The sequence below is a fragment of the Bemisia tabaci genome, chromosome 3, assembly GCF_918797505.1.
Source record: "Bemisia tabaci chromosome 3, PGI_BMITA_v3".
NCBI lineage: Eukaryota > Metazoa > Arthropoda > Insecta > Hemiptera > Aleyrodidae > Bemisia > Bemisia tabaci.
The window spans coordinates 51,551,861-51,567,338 of record NC_092795.1 but is presented as its reverse complement, the minus strand read 5'-3'; positions in this window follow the sequence as shown (position 1 = coordinate 51,567,338).

Genomic DNA, 15,478 nt, shown 5'->3' with positions numbered 1-15,478 from the left:
CCCCCCAGAAAAACGGGATCCTCCATTCCTCACCCACCCCCCGCTCTCTTCACCACGAGAGGTGGTCCCATGCCCCCCCCCCCCCCAGAAAAATTTCCTAGCTACGCCCCTGGATGTGATCAGTGTTTGCATGACAACTTAGAAGTTAGGGGTCGCGAGTTCAACACTCACCCGGGATGTACAAGAAATAGTGCTTTATATTTCCGAATTCCGACCAGTCACCTATATTTATTCAAAACTCTGAGGCTTTTTTATTTTTCTTTCAATCTAGAGAACTATCAACCTCGACTTTGTTTGATATATAAGCTCTCGGTCTTTGGATCTACCAGCACCCTTTGGTTTTCCGATTTTCGCGACCGACGTTCCACTTGATTTGAATCGACGTATTTTCGGATACACCACTGGCAGGGCCGGATTTACCTTCTTGCCGTCCATGGGCCGTCTGTATTTTGCCGCCCCATCGCATTCGTTTGGGAACATCCATAGAAACCATCAGGTGAACGTGCCGGAGGAGGAGGGGCACAAAAGACGCGTTTACTCGCGTTTGGCACATTTTTTGTGAAAGCCCTGTCAACACTAGCAAAAGTTCACGGAACTTTGCTCGAAAATTAAGGTCCGTAGACCTATCTCTGTGTGGACGATGCCTTTCATTTATAAGAACAGAACGAAAATATTATGAATAAGAATAAACATGAATGTGGTCTAATGATCTTAATTTCCGCCACCGCGCCAACCGCACTGTGTTTGGCGTAATGCGTGAAGTATTCATGCAGTCTTGTAGGCACTATGAGTTTCACGCCAACTGCTGCTGACCGCACTACGTTTGACGCGATGCGTGAAGTATTCATGGAGTCTTGCAGGCGCTAATATGTGTTTCATGCTGACCGGTGCGCCGATAGGGCTTCTCCATTCCATCTCAAGTTCTCGCCATCATTGCTCTCTGCGCCGTGCCGCTCCAGACCAAATTGCGTGTTTGGTTTCTCTCTCAACTAGACTAATGAAAGGCGCTGTCTGTTGTATTCACCGAAAGACGAACAAATTAGAAATTAGAATTACTATACTTCAACTCTCAGGATATGAGAGATTTTATCGCCTTTCCTCATTTGTAATTTTTTTTCTGAATCAGATTTTTTTCTTGATACCTACATTTGAAAAAATTACAACATTTTCTGCCCCCTAAATTTGCCGCCATGGGTCGCGGCCCATGTGGCGGGTGGCCACCCCCTTAATCCGGCCCTGACCACTGGGCAGTTTGTCCGGTTTCGATTTCTAAAACTGTTAGATCAATATATTTCGGGTTTGTTTTAAATGCAAGTTTGCGACCTCGGGATATGCCAGCACCCTTTGGTTTTCCGATTTTTCTCAACTCAGTGTTGGGAATGTATCTCAATAGAATTTTATGTAGTATACCGCGATTTTCAAAATTTAAATTCCTCTAAGTTTTAATTTTAAGTCCTCCTAAAGTGTCTGTAGATATTTTGTATTTTGATCTTATTGACCCGTTGGGCAGAGAAAAACAAGTGTCACGGGCTATCCCTTAAAATTGTGATACTATCGAATACCCCAATGAGTTGGATGATTCGGGCACCTCCAATTAATCGTCATAGTACCGCAACATTTGGGTCAGTAACCGAATTTAAAAGCAAAAGTTGAGCTGTAGCCGATTTTACAAATATATGCAGTATTATGAGTAGCCGAGAACCGTAACATTTTTTAATCTAATTTATTGGGGTATTACCACTATTAATTGGGGTATTGCCACTATTAATTGGGGTATTGCCACTATTAATTGGGGTATTGCCATTATTAATTGGGGTATTGCCTCAATTAATTGGAAATGCTCACATCATCCAAGATTCTCTACCTCTTTTTCCGTATGGTACTCTAAAATTTAAATCACAAAGATCCATCTCATTTTTTCATGTAATTATACTTTCACATGACTGCCGTGATAGCGAAGAGAGCCGTAAGTGCAAAATTGAAGTTTTGAGAAAACGGGCTCAGAAGCTTCTGACAAGAACATTTTATTGAGAGAAGCCTCCGTTCTTTGTCAAATTGCCACTAATCGTCCGGAAGACCCCTAGGAATCGTATGGATGATTAAAAATCGACTGATTTTATTTCCATTACATAAAAAGGGTATTTTTCATTTTCATGCTAGGTTACTGTTAGGCAAGACAGCCGTAAGTGCTATCTTCTGCATGCTTTTGTGGTTGCGTTTTGGACGCACAACAAACACATTTTCAGGTTAGAAATTGGCGGAAGAGGGCGGCACTTAACTGGGAAGCATTGTTTTCATTGGCTCTCATGCATCTACGGCTGTCTTGAAAAAAACTGTGTCATTTTTGTGCACTTACGGCTTTTTCATACGTCTCGTTTTCATTAAATTAGGATGAATTTTGATGTTTTAGCTGTCTCGGTAATTTCATCTAAAAGAGTTTAGACGAATTTTGAAGAAAACTCGATTTCGAAAATTTTGCACTTACGGCTCTCTTCGCTATCACGGCAGAATATCCATCTCATTTTTTCATGTAATGATACTTTCACATGAGATGAACCAATATTTTTTGTGGATTTGCTTCGTTGTGCAGGTGATGATAGTCTTCGGTTCAACTTCAGAATCAGAGATGGCACCAGGGAAAAAGTCCGAGAAAGTTCGTGAGCCATGTAGAGGTTTGATATACTTCTGGACCCAGACTCCGGATCCCAGCAAATTGGAGCTCGGGAGGACAAGATGCCTGGAAGCGTTCGAAGTCTTAATAAATAGGATGATACGAAGGAACTTACCCGTTCTTCCTGAATACCCTCACTGCGAGCGGAGATATACTAAATTGTGGTTCGGCCACACATGCGTAGTACATATGAAGAGGTTCAAGAACGGAAAGTGCAGAACCATACCTATTACTCAGTTCTTGAAGCGAATTCCAGCCGCGGTTGAAACAACTCCAATGGGCTCTAACCCTCAGACCACCGGTTCTGGCTAGATAATCAAGATAGTGTCAAATGGATTGCATTTTGCAAAAAGGAACCACTAGCATTGCAATGTTGCTAAGATTGTGCAACTTCTTTTGTCTTGTAGGAAAAACCCGATTATCCATTAATAGTTTCTATTTTACTCGCTAAAAACTGTGAATTTAAGACAAAAATTACCATCTAAATTTCATAGTTTTTCAGGATTTCCGGAATTTTATTGCAAAGGATGAAGTTGCACAATCTTAGTATCATTGCAATGCTAGTGGTTCATTTTTGCAAAATGCAATCCAAATAATCAAGAAAATTTATGAGCCATCACATCTGAAGAAGTAAAAAGTAGCTTTCGTTATGCTTCTCTTTCCAGTACCGCTGCTGCAACCTCGCTTTGGATCCTCGCAACGAACTGCAACTAACAGATGTTGGACGTCAAACAAAATCATGTCAAATAACAAATATCTGCAGCCTTAAATCGGTCACATGACTACCGCAATGCCCTCTCTAGATGAAAGGTGTCGGAAAACGTCAAAAATATATTCATTTCTTAATGATTTAGTCGTAATACGGTTTTATTCATCAATAACAAGATTTTAGAACATTGCTGAGTCAACGCTATTCTGCGGGGAAATCAAAGCCAAAAAAATTCAAATACTTTATTCGATCGTCTTCTCAACTCTAATGCGTAGTAGTGTACAACGAGGGGGGGGGGGGGCTGTTTAATATGGGCAGATGCATTGGAATACTTAGCTGGGGTCATGCCGAGAGATCCACATCGATTTGGGTCTTTTTAGATCTCATCAGTAGATCATGCTCGTTAATGTTCTCCAGCGCAGCGTCCCGCAAAATCCCAGATAGTATTGAAACGCCGCGCTGTTATGAACATATACCTCAAGGCATGACACCGGAGTTATCATAAATTAGTCTCCGACTTTTCCCTTTGAAGGGCTACTTTATTTATGGTTGCATTTATTTTAAACCAAAAGACGCATTTACCTATCTACAGTCATAAACCTATAAAAGCTCTCTCTGTATTGCTGTTGGCAAAACACGAGTAATATTATGTCCTACATACAGGGGAAATGGTGTAAAGTAGTCTTTAAGTTTCGAAGTTTGATAATTTACTCTAATATAACATTTAATACCTTTATTAGTTTTAATTAGTTGCTGCTATCTTTTTTACTTAGTGGTAATCGTACGGAATGAAAGTTACATTACTTATACGTAGGTAACGTTTGGATTACTATTATTATTCTTAAAAAAAGTCTATTCTTATTAAACCTAATATGTAAACATTGAAAGACCTTGAGGAAAATGTTAAGTAAAAACAGGCTATATCTACGGTTGATATCAGTTGGGTGTATTGATATTAGATCAATCGCTACTAATATAACTTATTTGAATCAATAATGATGTGGTGACGCTAGTGAAAAATCTCCACTTGTTTTTGATTGAATGTTAAGAGTAGGGATCGAACTAATATCAAAACCTGGTAAAAATTGGCAGTAGGATCTGTAATCCAAAATACTATTAGTCCTATAGCCGGCTGTAAGATTTCCTATAGCTTCCATATAATTTCTTATAGTCTTGTATAGCCGATGGCGATAAAGCCACAGCCAGGCAATGAGTTGCATAGCTCGGCGATAGGAACTATAGCCCGGCTGTACGATTTTCTTCGCTTTCTACAATCGCCTCCTGTAGCCGGCTATAATAATTCCTATGGTATTTTGAAATGCAGCTCATATGCTAATTTTTACCAGGGAACATACGCTGATTCAACGATGTCTGGTAGCTCAGATACTTATTATCACACAGAAAAAATTTCAGATACAAAAGTAAATAATTTCAAAATTTATATCAGACGGAGATGTCTACTGATTATGAACAGCTATTTATGAAAATTAAAAAAAAATTGTATATACTCTCACCCGGTAGAACATTTTCACTAATGCATGGGAAAAATCCAAATGAAATAAATACATATAGACTGATTGATGCATGTCTGGAAAAAAAGAGAGTTTAGGCCAATTCTCAATTTTTGGTCGGGTAACCCGACTAACTCAAAGTAAACACGATGATATTTTAATTCTAAGTTAGCTTATCACGTCATAATATTTTGAGGAGTTGAATCTTAGAGAACCCATAATAACTATTGATGAATGCACCATGAGAAAATAAGTGCATGTAATTGAAACCCAGGAAGATGTCCCATTAAAATTATCAGTTTGCATGCTTTGAAGCATTCTATTCCAATCAAATATGGCTTGCAGTAAATGACATTTTTCTCTAATAATTATGAAATTATAAGCTTGAGTGCGTTTCCTGTGGTCATGAAATGACTTCACTCATGGTTTGAGGCGCTGCTCAGTACCGTATTACCTTCATTATTTCAGATTTGAAGTTCTTCATTCAAGTAATGTTCTACCAGCAACGCAATGACGCAAAACCTCCCATAGATTTTGTATACGAAAACTTCGTACTTAAATCACGGAGAGGATCCTGAGAATGACATGACGTCTTTGATCATTTGGACGTATTTCTACCAAACGGAACTGTTGGCGCCGCTAGCGTCACCAATATTTAGCCTTCATTCCGTCAGCTAGGCAAGCCGCCCGCATCTCATGTCGCGTCGCGCGCCTAGTTTCCGCCGCACGGTGGATCGAGTCAATGGTACAGGTCGGTCATGGGCGATTCGGCGAATCGCATTTTTTAAGGGTCAAAAGTGTTCCTCAAGAGTTATATTTTAAGGATCTGACATTGATTTGGAACGAAACATGTTAATTTTTGTGACCGAAGGCATCAAAGAGGGGCTTTGCGTAACTTTTTATTTTAGCGAAAAATCGTCCGAGTCTTTCTATTCCATTTAACTTGCTTCTGTTTAAATTAATGCTAATTTCATTGACATATTCTTGTTCTTCAGAGTGTGGAGAACACATTGCACTAGTAATTTTTTGTATTCGGCCCATTTTTTTAATGATTATGTTTGCGCTAATGTGCTTATCTCTAAAAGCGAAAAAAAAAAAGTTTAGGTAAACTTTTAACTACCCATCCGCCACCATCCGCCAGAAAAATTTGTATAGGCATGTTCGTAGGAGTCCTGAGAATAAGATCCCGCAAAATTTGGGTGCCACTTTGCGCCACTTTGGCCGTGACGTCACTTTTTCTGTTGCGTTCCGAGATTGTGCGCGAGCCTTATCTCGAAAATCAAGCGACCGGTGAGCTGCCGCGGCACTTAGCTTGCTTCTGTTTAAATTAATGCTAGTTTCATTGACATATTCTTATTTTCCAGAAACTGGAGAACACATTGCACTAGTAATTTTTTGTATTTGGCCCATTTTTTCAACGATTATGTTTGCACTAATGTGCTTATATCAAAATGCAGAAAAAAAAGTTAAGGTAAACTTTTAACCACCCATCCGCCACCATCCGCCAGAAAAATTTGTATAGGCATGTTTGTAGGAGTCCTGAGAATAAGATCCCGCAAAATTTGGGTGCCAGTTTGCGCCACTTTGGCCGTGACATCACTTTTTCTGTTGCATTCCGAGATTGCGCGCGAGCTTTATCTCGAAAATCAAGCGACCAGTGAACTCTCGTAACTGCTAAATGACCCAGGTAGGTATGATTCCTGTTCATCAGAAACTGAAAAAACAAGTTTCACCATCAAGACGTGCTCTTTGGCCCGTTTTTCGTATTTTCATTATTTCTTAAACTACATATCTATAGGAGAACTAAAAAAAAAAAATCGGGCATATTTTCACTCGGACATCCCTTTATATTCCTCATAGAAAGCTTTTTTGGGACGTATGCGTAGATAGCTAGCTTGAGGAAACTTTTAGCAAGTAACCCCCCCCCCCCCCTTTACTTGCCTGGCCCCTGACTATGGATGCCATTTTATCTGTTGGCCTCCGCGATCGCGCGCGACCGGTCACTGGTGAACTCTGATAACTGATGCTTCTTTCAAATACGTACATATTTTTTAATTTTTCACTCCTACTTATTTCGGTGTAAACAAAGTGCAGTTAGTGCGAAACTAATTACACTGCGAGTACGTTTTAACGTTACAAGTCCGGGAAATTTTGGAATTTTTGCGGTTTTTTGCGTTGCCTTTTTTTTAAGTTTGATGCGGTTTGAGAGCGGAAGACGAGGATGAGAGTGATGGGGAACTGAATGTGAAGAAGAAGAATAAGGAGAAGTAGCAGATGACAGATGACTGTTACATGTTTAAATTTTTTTTTTCTTTTCTTTTTTTTTCTAGCCATCTAGTGTTTTTCCTACTCTAAGTCCCTGTTCCGTCCTCTGAATGTAAATATGAATTTAAAGTAAAAGTGATCTTGAATATTTTCAAAGAATTCATAAATGTATTTCATTTGTTTTCTCACCGATCTTTATGCATAAGAATGATATCTTATGACAAAGTTCCGAAATTAACTTTGCTGTGAAGGGAATGATTTATCTGATGCAGCAGCTCATAACTGGGGAGGTATTTTTGCGTATTTGTGACACTTATTAGTAAGTTTTCATAATTTTATTCATAATTTATCCTCTTCCATCATGAAAAATTAAAAAACTCCGTCCTACGAAGTAAAACACAGACGCCTAAACTTTGCACCTGTACAGTTTTCCCGACAAAATGCACAAATACGGGTCTTCAGGTACGTTGTTCACCAAAAATAACATCAAAAATGAATTCTACGCGAAAAATTACATTAGGTATGTGGCACATAATCGATCAAATGACCAGGAATATTCGTTATCCTCGTAACATTGGAAGCGCAACGCTCCATGACCGACCTCTCCCATTGACTCGATCCACCGTGCGCCGCGGCCCGCCCGATCGCGCTGCGGGCTCTTTATTCGCCCCTCCGGCTTTTCATAAAATATTTAAATTCTTTTCTTTATTATTTTATCTGTTTCAATATATAAAATTCATCTTTGATTACTTTTCTCCATAAATCCTCAATTATAACACTCACTGGTGCCTTCTGTCACAACCTTTCTCAACTTAAACTACGCGTCCGCGCAATTCCTTCGCAAATCTAATTTGACCGTTTGGCCCGTGTGCCGTATCTTAATTATGCTTTACCTACCACTCTATGGTAGCGTCTATGGGTATGCACATTCGCCCCGCATATGTCTTTCATGCGCTGTAACCTTCCTTCTTAAACAGTTACGTCTTTTCTATCAACAAGTGAGTATGTATTCTAAAACACCTTCTTTACTCTATCTTTTCCAATAATAATAATTTCATGTCAAATTCCGGCCTTCTGCCATTAAATAATTCCTTTCGGTCTCTAAATTCATTCGCGTTACTCGTGTCCGGACACGATTGCCTGCGGTCCGGGTGCCGCGGATGAATTCTTCCAAATTTCAATAAAGTAAATGTTCGTCTCTCTCTTTAATTAGCTTCCATCGCGCTACTCGTGACCGGTCACGATTGCCTACGGTCCGGGTGCCGTGGACGACCCTTTCGGCTAATCTTTTTAGAAGACCTACATTAAACTTTCATTGGTCCTGACCGAACCGGATTTGAACTTGCAAAATTTTCAGTTTAAAAACACAGTCCACTGCTCTCAAAAATAAGCATCAAAAACGTGTCTCCTTCTTTCAAATATGGCTCCAAGAAAGGCAAAAGTGCAGGAAGAGCAACTCTCTAGAGTAAACGAGATTCTCATTAGGAACTCATTGCTTTTCAAACGTGTACAAGACACAAATGCACTATCAGAAAATTTGCCGGAAAAACGCGGAATTTTTCTTGCTCGCTGTGAGCATCTTGAAAGTCTGTGGAAGGAACACGAGGAAAATTTTTCCGAACTCGTCCGTCTCTCTTCTCACATTTCGGAGCAGAAGAGAACTGACTTAAAATCTGAGATGGAACAATTTGAGGAGCTCTTTTATGAAGTGAAAGCCAAGTTCAACTCTCTAAAAAGCTCGCACAATGAAAACTCAAATTCAACACGTTCTTTATCTCAAAAATCAGCAGCGTCAGTACGACTTCCAAAAATGGAGTTGCCTCAATTCTCAGGAAAAATTGAGACCTGGAGCTCATTCTTTAACGTTTTTAACGTCACAGTGCACTCTCTGCCGGAATTATCATCAGTTCAAAAATTCCAGTACCTCTTAAGCTCACTTCGCGGTGAAGCCCTTGATCTTGTAAAAGGACTTAACATCACAGAACAAAATTACGATGTTGCTTATGAACTCTTATGTAAAAGGTACCAGTGCGAGAGACGTCACGTTGTCCATCACTTACATGGACTTTTGGATTTGCCTGAAATTTCCAAAACAGAGCATATTCCAACCTTTCTTACGCAATACCGCGAGCATACTCAAGCGCTTGAAGGTCTAGGGTACAAAGAAGAAAATCCTCATCTCCTCGTTGCAGCGTTATTACGCAAAATGAATCACTATTTCAAAAAGCGATTTGAAGATTATCGAGGCAAGGATGCCAAGTTTCCTAAAATTGATGAACTTATTAATTTTCTTGAAAAGGAAACTCTTTTGGTTGAAGAACTTTCTTCCTCAAATCCGAAACCCAAGGCTCAACAGAAAAATGCTCGAGCTCTAGTAGGAACTGGAGCAAATTCTGACTCGAATGAACGAAATCAGAAAAAATCTAATAAAAAGAGTAGTTTGAAAAAACCAAACAACTCATCTAAATCAAACAATTGGACCGATCCATGCCCACTTTGTAAAGAACCTCACCCAGTTGTCAAATGTGAAGCGTTTTTGCAAAAATCGGTCCGAGAGCGCTCTTCAATAGCGCAGCAGCACAGACTCTGCAAAAATTGTCTGCGTTCGCACCCCGTCGACCAGTGCAATTCTACATGGACTTGTCGAGTGTGCCTTAAAGCTCATAATACATTGCTCCATACTGAAAGTTCAGATGTCAAAAACGATGATTCCACTAAACCAGCAACAGTTGTGGCAACAACCGTTGCAGACGCGATCCCTGCTCATACTACTGTGCTACTAGCCACGGTTAAGGCTCGAATTTCAAGTCATTCGAATCGCAGTATCATGGTCCGCGGAATTCTGGACTCCGGTGCTCAAAGAACGATAATCACAACGCAACTTTCTCAGAAGCTGCATCTCAATGCTATCCTAAAGGCTCTCCTTTGAGCGGCATTTCAGATGTACCAGTGAATGTACGCGGGAGCACCAAAATAAATGTCTTAACATCTGAAAACATTCTTGTGACACAGAATCACTCCGTAGATGTTCTTGATGCTATTACAGCTCCACTTCCGTCGCACCCTGTTTCCAGTGAGCTGCGTACTTACGCGCGCAATTTCAAATTGGCGGATCCTGAGTTTTACGTCAAAGGCCCAATCGACATTCTGTTTGGCGCTGATTTAATGCCAACCCTAATTTCTGGGACACCGATTGCTCTTGGCCCTAACATGCCAATGGCCTTGCCTACAGTCTTCGGAGACGCGCTTTTTGGTCCAACTCTTGATCAAAATCATGAATCATCGGTCTCTTTGTTAACAAGCACTGTTCCTTCTCTTCAGGAAACAATAGAGCGCTTTTGGCGGTCAGAAGAGCCACCTCAAGCTCAAAAGTTGAGCCCTGCAGAGCTCGCTTGTGAGAAACACTATCAAGAAACGCACACCCGGCTGGAAAATGGTCGTTATAGTGTGCGCCTGCCATTCAAAAATGGAAGTCCTAATTTGGGTAAATCACACCCTCAGGCTTTAAGAAGATTTTCATGCCCTAGAGAAAAAGCTCAACTCAAATCCAAAGCTCAAAGCTCTTTATACGGAGTACATGAGAGAGTACGAGCAACTTGGGCACATGAAAAAGGTTGCCACGTTGAATCATTTTGATTTTTCGCAGCCAAATTATTTTTTACCTCATCATCCTGTACTTAAGGATTCTAGCAGTACAACTAAGTGTCGCGTAGTCATGGACGCCAGTATGAAAACTGACAACGGAGAATCCTTGAATTCTCAACTTTTGTGTGGCCCTAAACTACAAAATGAGCTTGTTGATGTAGTCGCCCGTTTTAGATTTCATCCGATCGTATTAGTTTGTGATATACGCCAAATGTACAGACAAATTAACATGGATGAATCTGATCGAAATTATCAATTAATTTTTGGCGCGAATCAGAAAATGAACCGATAACTGTGTATCAACTCACAACAGTAACTTTCGGATTCACCAGCTCATCATTTTTAGCGGTCCGCTCAATACATCAATTAGTGACAGATGAAGGTCATAAATTTCCATTGGCAGCGCCAGTACTGCGCAAAAATATTCTGGTTGATGACATCGTAACCTCCGTGAAAACCGTGAACACAGCTGAGTGTCTTTTTCAAGAATTAATCGATTTATGCGGCTTATGTCATTTCTCATTACGAAAAATCGTCAGTAATGCACCTGAAATTTTGGCAAAAATACCTCAGGAAGACCTCGAAAAACCTCTTGATTTCACGGATCCTAATGATCTATCATTCGGCATTTTAGGTCTACGATGGATAAAACCTAAGGATGCTTTATCCTACAAAATTAAAAGTATAATGCCTGCTAACACTAAACGCACAATTTTATCAGTCATAGCTCGAATTTATGACCCGTGCGGTTTTTTAGCCCCAACTAGTCTATGGTGTAAAACCTTCATGAAAATCATCTGGACTAAAGGGCTCGACTGGGACGAACCGGTTCCCTCAGAAACTCTGTGCCTGTGGAACCAATTTACCACAGAATTGCCACTCTTTGAGAATATTCTAATCGATAGACTTCTCGTGTCAGAAAATTGCACTTCTATAGAGCTTTGCGGATTCTGCGTTGGTTCAGAAAAAGGATTTGCTGCCGTAATCTACATCAGAAGTACTACAGACTCAAAAGTTCGATTATTCATGGCTAAAAACAGAGTTTCGCCCCTCAAAACCTTAAGCATACCTCGATTAGAGCTCAATGGAGCTAACCTCTTGTCAAAACTTTTGGCATATGCAAAATCAATTTTAGCAGAGGACTTCAAGATTGCAGAAACCCACGCCTTCACGGACTCCACCGTAGCCCTGGGTTGGATCCAAACTCCAGCTTATCGCCTCAAGACCTATGAGGGGAATAGAGTTGCTGAGATTCAAGAAAACGTATCTCCAGAGTCCTGGAGACATGTACCGTCAGAAGAGAATGCTGCAGACTGTGCGTCTAGAGGTTTGCTACCATCAGAGCTGATGAACGCTGAAATGTGGTGGTCCGGCCCAAAATGGCTCAGCGGACCAAAATCAGAGTGGCCTATCTCTAGAAAGGACCCAACTAAACGGGAAGATGAATTCATCAAAGGTGCTATGAAACCAGAATCAGCGACCAGTCTTCACCTCAACGAGAAACCCGCAACCTTGGATTTCTTCCAGCGCTTCTCCTGGTGGCCTTCTCTGAAACGCGTAATGGCCTACATACTACGTTTTGTCAACAACATTAGAGCAAGAAAAATTGATAGCTCTCTGTCAAATCTGCATGGACCCTTATCGCTTGAGGAGATTGCAGCAGCTCAAAATAAAATTTGCACGCTGGTGCAAAAGGAAGCCTTCGCTGAGGACCTCAAGAACCTCCGCAAAGGCAAGGAATGCAGTGATCAAATACAGAGACTTTGTCCATTCCTGGACACTCAAGGACTCATGCGAGTGGGTGGCCGACTTCAAAAAGCCTCTATCGATTATAAGGCTCGCCATCCCATTTTAATGCCTAAAAATCACCCAGTCACGATTTGCATTATCAATCATTATCATGAGACGCATCTGCATTCTGTCATTAATAATTGTTTCTCTACATTTTTTCGGACTTTTTTAAAGTAAATCATCAAATTCAACTTTTAAATTTTTTCTTCTTATTGAAACACCCCAGTATTTCAATGGGGGCCGGTATGTTGGCGCCGCTAGCGTCACCAATATTTAGCCTTCATTCCGTCAGCTAGGCAAGCCGCCCGCATCTCATGTCGCGTCGCGCGCCTAGTTCCGCCGCGGCCCGCCCGATCGCGCTGCGGGCTCTTTATTCGCCCCTCCGGCTTTTCATAAAATATTTAAATTCTTTTCTTTATTAATTTATCTGTTTCAATATATAAAATTCATCTTTGATTACTTTTCTCCATAAATCCTCAATTATAACACTCACTGGTGCCTTCTGTCACAACGTTTCTCAACTTAAACTACGCGTCCGCGCAATTCCTTCGCAAATCTAATTTGACCGGTTGGCCCGTGTGCCGTATCTTAATTATGCTTTACCTACCACTCTATGGTAGCGTCTATGGCATGCACATTCGCCCCGCACATGTCTTTCATGCGCTGTAACCTTCCTTCTTAAACAGTTACGTCTTTTCTCTCAACCAAGTGAGTATGTATTCTAAATACACCTTCTTTACTCTATCTTTTCCAATAATAATAATTTCATGTCAAATTCCGGCCTTCTGCCATTAAATAATTCCTTTCGGTCTCTAAATTCATTCGCGTTACTCGTGTCCGGACACGATTGCCTGCGGTCCGGGTGCCGCGGATGAATTCTTCCAAATTTCAATAAAGTAAATGTTCGTCTCTCTCTTTAATTAGCTTCCATCGCGCTACTCGTGACCGGTCACGATTGCCTACGGTCCGGGTGCCGTGGACGACCCTTTCGGCTAATCTTTTTAGAAGACCTACATTAAACTTTCAGGAACTATGTGCAATATGACGTAAGCCCTGTTATACATATCGACGGTGAAACTACCAAACCACGTATCTCGTTTGCGGTGTTTAAAAATCTACGCTCGCATTTTATTTTTTTGAAGTAGACCAAATCAATATCATTCCTTGAAATTTTCACAGGATTTTCTCCGCACAAAGAGGAAAAATCACAGAAATTTTCAAGACTGGACGTTAAGTAGTTTTTCATTTAAAAAATAAAGTATGACAGGAAGTCTGCGACGTCGCAAACCGAGATACGTGGTTTGGTAGTTTCACCGTCGATATGCTTATGACCCTCAGGGCTCATGTCTTAATGCACATAATATGCTTATGGCTCTCAGGACTCATTCTTTATGCACATAATATGTAGTTCCGTTTGACAGAAGTACGTCCATTTGAACTCCTGTACACACGTCTTGAGATCAAAACACGTATGCGTAACAGGGCTCACATCATAATGCACTTAGTTCCGTTTGGAATAAATGCATCCGATTAATATCAGTAATGGTTTATTTCATCGGCACAAGAGGCAACGCTGGAAATAAGTGAAAGTGTAAAAGAAATGATCAAAGCCTCAGTTATTTACGCATTGGAAAGAAGCGCTAAAACTGACTTTTCGCGTCGCCCGAGCTCACCATGATTTTTAGTTTCTAAATGGGCTAAAAATAAGTTGTAAAACATTTTGGACCCCCAAACCACCCCTAGAGTGCGCATTCGGTGGAAACTAAACGAATTTCATTACAACGCCTGAATACAACTATTCGGGCACCGTGGATATCCGTGTTGCATACGCCCGGAAGTGAAGGCGCTTTGACTTTAGACAACAACCGCCTTACCTTACCAGCGGTGGCCAGTGGAGCGAGTCAATGAGAGGAGTCGGACGAATTGGGGAAACGTTAAAATTTCTCGCCGATGTTAAAACAGAGTGTAGACGTTTTAGAAGTAGTTTCGGTATGATTTTCTTGTAAAATTTACTTTCAGAAGCACCCTAAACAATTTATAATGTGAAGAAATTAACATAAAAATCAGTTTTAGTCGAAAGTTTTACGTCCAACCTCTGAGAAAAGGTTTGTTTCATTGTGCTATGAAGGATCTAAATTGACAGAGTGCTGTAAATTCTTCATTTATTCTTCGGAGACGTCCCCCAGAAATGAATTTTTGCCCCACAAATCATTCTCATTACGTCACAATTACAAAGCTGAAGCACAAAAGACACTCAAATACCTCACAGTACGGAAGCTAGTGAATTTTTTTGTTCAAGAACTCTAAGCGCGAAAAGTTAGTAAATATAATTCAATATTAAAGAAAATTAGCAGAAGTTTACAGAAGAAAACACCCACATGAAACATTTCTGGAGGGATATCAGTGACGCGACGGACTTTGCGACATATCGATTGAAATGCCATTTAAACTTATGGAAAAGGATCGATTAACAGGGTGTTCGCAACGAACACCTTAATAATAGATTCTTTACCTTAAATTTAAATGGAGAAAAAATCGATTATCGATCATTCACGCCTCACCACTGAGGGATACGGCCCACGTTTGAGAACCTATTCTATGTAACTTCAGGAGCTCTTGTGTCGTGGCTCATTTGGACGTATTTCTTTCAAACGGAACTATGTGCATTATGACGTGAGCCCTGTTATGCATGTATTCTTATGGATCTCAGGGCTCATGCCTTAATGCACATAGTTCCGTTTGACAGAAATACGTCAATCTAGTAAGCAGCCAAGATCCGTATCGAACACGAGCATATTAAACGAAAATCGGAAGTGGCTCAGGTATAAAAAAAACGAAAGTTCAACAGCCGCATTAGAAGGTCACTATCTAAAAGTTTCCACTTGC